The following is a 6,000-nucleotide window of genomic DNA, read 5'->3' on the forward strand; positions in this document are numbered from 1 at the left end:
GCTGAGCTGTGATGTGCTGCCAGGAACTAAACACACAAGGATGATGGGACCTTCAGCTGGTGTGAACCAGCCAGCACCCTTATTGCACCTCCACTGAGGAGGACCCATTTTCACAGCTGAAGAGCTGGCCCAGAACAGGAGAGCAGCAGGAAAGATGCCAGGAGCATCATGGCAAGCTGTAGCTGCACCAGCTGAGACCCGGGCAGTACTGGTGGAGGTGCTGTGTGCCAGCCCCGCAAGCCACAGAAGCTGGGCCTAGTATTTTCCCGAGAACTGAAATTAGAGGGGGGTGTTCGAATTTACGGCAGGGCTGAGGGGTGAGACCAGGAGGGCAAAGGTGGGCTGTACATTTTTGCTAAGTTTTGGGCCACATATTAAACACCAATAAACATCAGCATGTGACTTTTATGATTTATAAATCATCATTTGAAATCATTAGGTCAGCCAACATCACTGAAATTAATGTGCCAACATTGTCATAACAACTAGCTGTGTGAGGAAGCTGGTCTTCGTTCATACTTTTGAAACCTACGATGCTCTTTCAAGTACAAGCATTTTCTCACATACATGCTTTTAAAATGTGTATTAATGTTTCAGTTTAACTTTCCAACCAATAACTCCATGAAATTTTTTCCAACTAGAAAAATTTTAAAGCAACTAGATCTAATTGGAGAGTGACTAAAACAGCAACGCTGCTGGTAACTAGTTGGCCATGGGGGGCAGGAGGGGGGCAGCTGAGGGGGGTGTAAGGAAATCCCTTAGCCTCACTCAAGCCAGGGAGTTGGAAATCAGGTCCTGCAGAACAAGGGAAAGGGGTGTGTGCAGGCCGATCCTTCCTTCTCACCCACCTGGTTGGGTTGCTCCCAGACGAGAACTTGCCTGGGAGTTGCTTGAGAAATTGTATTTGACCTGTAAAGACCTTTGTGATTCCTCCACAGGAGCTGGACATAGGCCATTGGCATCTCCACTTCAAAGGGGTGATTATTTATCTCTTGACAGCCCTGCCAAATACTCCAGAAGTCGATGCCTCGAAGTGCCATGGGAGCAGGTGGGGCTTGGTCTCTGCTGCTGCCAAAGCATCACAGCCTGGAAAAGCACCTCTGTCTACACCTCCCTCCACTTCCTGCAGAGTCTGTGGTTTTCCTGCCCTCTCTGGAATGTGCTGCACCCTGAGATTTGCCACCCACAAACCTCCTAGGGGCTGCAGGTAAAGCCTGGATTAATGGGGGAGGGAGGGCGCCATTGGCGTCTCTCTGTGTTAGGCTGCGATGATGTTGATGGGTTTCACTCCAGGCCCCAGAAGCACTGACAGGAGTGGAGACCTAGCACAGGAATGCTCAGCGCCCTGCAGCCAGCTCAAGGTAGGAGCGGGGAATTGCCTGCATCCAAAGAATCCAGCCCCAGCCAAACATGGCACCATCCCAGCTTGGAGCGTCTTGATGCTTAATCAGTTCTTGCCTGAACTTCTCCTGTTCTGTCCTGTAATGCAGCCCCACGGCTGGAGCCTGCATCAGCCGCACAGCCCTGGAGTGTTTTTGGTAGGAACTGCCTCTCTGATTACAAGGCTTGCTGGTTCTGGTGAAGCTGGCCTAGAGGTGACTTTTCAGAGCCATGACAACTATCATTTTGCAAGCCCTGATTGAGAGTTCAGTGCCAGCCCCAGGCTCAAGAGAGCATTAGGGGCTTGAAGGGGCAGGAGTGGCATGGCTGCTACACACTGGGACTGAGGGGCATTGGCAGAGCTGTGCGGGGGGAGGCTGGGGGTGTGACCGACGGGCTGCGGCATTCCTGCTTCGCTCACCTTCTGCTTCCCTCTGTGAAGCAAAAAAAGAGAATGGTTCCTGCAGTCTCCTTTGCCCTACTCCAGCAGGGCTGCCCTGCACACACACCAGGGCTCCCCCTGCTCCTTCAGTGAGCCCCTGAAGCAGCGAGCGCACTAGCGCTGCACATCTCTACCAACTGCACCACACACATGGGTCAGACGCATGGTCCATATAGCCCCGTGTCCTGGCATCCAATAGTGGCCAGTGCCAGAAACTTCAGAAGGACCAATCAGAACAGGGCAGTTATCACATGGTGCAAGCCCAGCTTCTGGCAGTCAGAGGCTAGAAACATCCAGACATGGGGTTGCATCCCTGACCCCTGGCTATGGGCCCTTCATGGACCTGTGTTCCAGGAGCTTATCTAATTCTTTTTTAAATCCCATTACAGTCTTGGCCTTCACCACGTCCTCTGGCACTGAGTTCCAGAGGCTGACTGTGCTTCGAGGGAAGAAGTACGTCCCCAGGCTTGTTTTAAACCTGCTGGTTGTTAAACTAAAGCTTTCAGAGACAGACCAGCTCAGAACTACACTTCCCAGAATGCTGTGTCTTGCCACTGATGCAAGCTGTGCCATGGTGTCATCATCTCCTGGCCCTGGCAGCTCAGATGTGAAGTGCTGCAGGAGGAAGTGAGCCACCCTTTCCCTGCCCGAGAACAGCTTCCAGGAACAAAATGCTGAGCGGCCTGTGGCTTAGCTACGGCAAGGGCTGGGCTGCCCGTAAACGACATCGCCCGTCCAGGCCCGTGCTGGGGTCGAGCTGCCGTCAGCCCTGCTCTAGGCACCGCTGCAGAATTCCCCACTCGCCTGCCTCCGGGCAAGGGATTCACTGTGGGTCATGACCCCATTGTAATGGGGCTGGCCTAAGACTTGCTGGGGCCGAAGCCAAAGCCTTGGGTGGCACTGGCAGGACTCGGGTTTTAGTGTCAGCCCTGAGGGGCAGGGCTCACATTACAGGCCACTCACTTGGGGCTGAAGCCCTCGAGCTTAAGCTTTGCCCCTCACCCCCCCACCCCCCACCCAGGGCAGCAGGGCTCAGGCAGGTCCCCACTCAGGCAGGTCCCCAATGTCTGTTGTCAGAAGTGGGGTGCAGTGCACTGAAGTCTGAGAACCACTGCACTGCAGTGATGGAAGAACCCCTTCCCGTGCTGTGTAAGTGTCTAAACCAGGCCTGCACAACTCGTAAAGCGGTGAGGGCCACATTACTCCAAAGAAAACAGCTGAGGGCCAAACCCCCCCAGCCCCATGAAAACACCCTGCTCCAGCACCCCCAGCCCTGCAGAAACAAACCCTCCTTCCCCAGCGCTGCCCTACGAAAACAGCTGTGGGCCAAAAAGGAAGGTTGGGGGTGGGGAGGTGATACTTTATTTCAAATACACCAGGGGCTCCAAGCTGAAGAGGTGGCTGGGAGCCCTCAGGAGCAAATTAAAGGGCCCAGGGCTCCGGTGGCCAGGGGAACCGAAGCTTTGCAGGGCTGGGGCAGGGATTTAAAGGCCCAGAGCTCCTGCCGCTGAGGGGAGCCCGCGCCCTTTAAATCCCAACCCCAGCCCAGCCGCCAGAGCTGGGGTGAGATTCAAAGGGCTCTGGGCTCCCCGCAGCCGCGGGGAGTCCAGAGCCCTTTAAATCCCAGCCACGGCCAGGATTCAAAGGCCTCTGGGCTGTCCGTAGAGCGCTGTATGCGGGCCGCGTGTTGTGCAAGCCTGGTCTAGACTACAGCGTTTCTAGTGCAGACACACTCAGGGTTTCGGGTTCCCACCACTGCTACCCCAACTCAACTGCTCTTTGAACAGCATGTGTGCACATCATAGGCCCCCATGCCAACCCCCCATCGTGCCCTTCTGGCTGAGGGCCCAGCCACTTCCCAGAGCTCAGGAGCCAGCTCCAGGAAGCAGACACAGCAAAACCTGCTGAGAATCCCCCGGTCTGCCCTGGGGCAGAGCTGAGTCACAGGGAAGGGAAGCAAAAGTGCCCCACCCTTAACTGCAGACCTCTTCCCACGCAGCTGGAGGTGGACTGCTGCTGGGCTCATGACCGGAGGGGCAGAAACAGCCACTTCCTCCTGTGCTGGCTGAGATACAGAGGGACAAGCACCTGCTGTCCCAGAGCCACTCCCTGCTGCTTGGAAGGAAACCTGCCTAGGACAGGGGAAAGAAAAGCACAACTCCAGCTTACCGCCAGCCCTGCCCCACAGCATCAGCAATGCACCACGTGTTCACCTGCTTGAGAGCCAGGAAACATCTCGGTGCCTGGAGCTCAGCAAGGGGGCCCTCTCGCATAGGTGCAGCCTGTGGCCTCAGAGGCTGATGGGGAGGGAGGCCCCTTTCTTGCTGTAGCTGAGGAAAAGCACTCTCTCAAGCAATGCCCCCGGGAAAAGGCAGCACTGCTCAGTCCAGAAATACATCTGGGGCAATGTGCATGTGCCAGGCCTGAGAAACATACTAAACTCCTCCCCTTGGTGTAAGCTGGTGCTCAGGGCCCCTTGGGAAGAGCCCTGCAGGTAGCCAGAGCACAAGTTCTTTGTCCTTCAGCAGGGTGCCTCTGGCAGGGATCATGGACTGGAGGAGGACAGATTTACCTGCCAGCAAAGGGAACGCTCCTGTAACAACAATGGGCAGTCATTCCCAGACCCTTCCCCCACTTTAACCTCCCATGAGGGGCAAGGACCCACTTCCCCCTCCTTTATCCTGCACGCTGCAGTCACCTAAGCATTCACAGCCTGCAGCACTCCTCCAACCTCCCCATAGCCCAGAACTGCCCAGCCAGCCCCCGCTCCCGCCTGCTGCATCTTCGTGGCACAGGAGCAGCAGACGTCCCCGGCAGGCTCACCAGCAGCCGCAGTTCAGCCCCAAGGTGCTAGATTCAGAACATAAGGGCCAGTCCAGAGTCTGTCAGGCTGCAGCTCCTGTTCACATGGCCGAACTCCCTGCTCTGCCTATGCTCCCAGCCTTGTTCCTCTAGCTGGGCGCTGCTCCCACAAGCACCTCCGCCTTTGCTTCCAGGCCACCCTTGCTGCACAGGGCCCAGCCTGGCAAGCACCCCTGGCCTTCACAGCCCTCCTGAGGCCTGCAAGAAGGCAGCTAGCTCACAAGTGGGTCAGGGAACCAGTGGGAGCATCAGGTACCCCGAAGGCATGGCCAGGCTCTAGTGACTCATTCCCTTGTCCTCTGGCTGCTTGTGCTCTTTGGGGCAGCAACCGGCCCTTTCCTTTGTGTTTCCACAGCAGAGAGCAGAGCATGGGAGCTGATGACAAATCAACCCCAACTCAGTCAGCGCAGTCCAGCCTGCTCAGCCAGTTGATCTGTGCCTGGGGGCTTTACCCACAAGAGCCCTGGGCCTGCTGCCCTTGCAGGCAGCCGGAGCAGGGTGCCACAGGAAGGGCAAAGACAACCCCACTGCCTTCAGTTCCCTCTTGCATGGGGGGAGGAGGAGGAGTTCTGGGTACTGATGCAACAGCTGGAGGGAACAAAGAGCAGATTGAATAAGTGACTGGTTCAGCCCCCTAAGGAACAAAAATACCCAGCGTTGGCTCACACTGAAGATGACTGTGTGGGTTCCATACACACTGAAGTGAAAAACCAAAGCCCAGGGTGGGGGTGCGGGCTGTTTCAATCTTTCCAAAGTTTCTTTATTTTAGACTAGACTAATCTATTTGCCAAATAAGCTCAGGGCCCTGCAAAATTCCCCAGAAATTCTCCCAGCTCTAGAGCAGAGGGCAGGGAACAGAGGACTTAGCAGGGCACAGGCTCGGGGCTGCCTGGCAGGAGGCTCAGAGGCAGCCCCAGAAGATGGTGCTGCTGAGCCAGCACAGCTCCTGGCTTGTGCTGTGAGGAATTTGGAGCCAGTGCAGCAGTGGACGAGTTTGACCAGATGCAGTGCTCTGGAGAGAAATCACATCAGCATGAAGAACCCTGCAGGTGGATGAAGAAGCTAGGAGAAAGCAGCACCAGCAGGATTTGACAACGTGGCTGGGAAACAGGACCACCTGTGGTAATAGCCACCTGTCCCAAACCTGGACTTTAGCGTCCAAAATCTGGTCCTGTCCCAAACCTGGACTTTTGCGTCCAAAATCTGGGGGCTTATCTGAAACTCCCCCAAGCTCACTACCAGCTTGGATATTCTTGCTGCCACCAACTAGGACTATTGGGGGTCCTAGTATGCCCCCCGAGTCACCCCAACTGTCC

The sequence above is a fragment of the Chelonoidis abingdonii genome, chromosome 8 (assembly GCF_003597395.2).
Source record: "Chelonoidis abingdonii isolate Lonesome George chromosome 8, CheloAbing_2.0, whole genome shotgun sequence".
In the NCBI taxonomy this organism is placed as follows: Eukaryota; Metazoa; Chordata; order Testudines; family Testudinidae; genus Chelonoidis; species Chelonoidis abingdonii.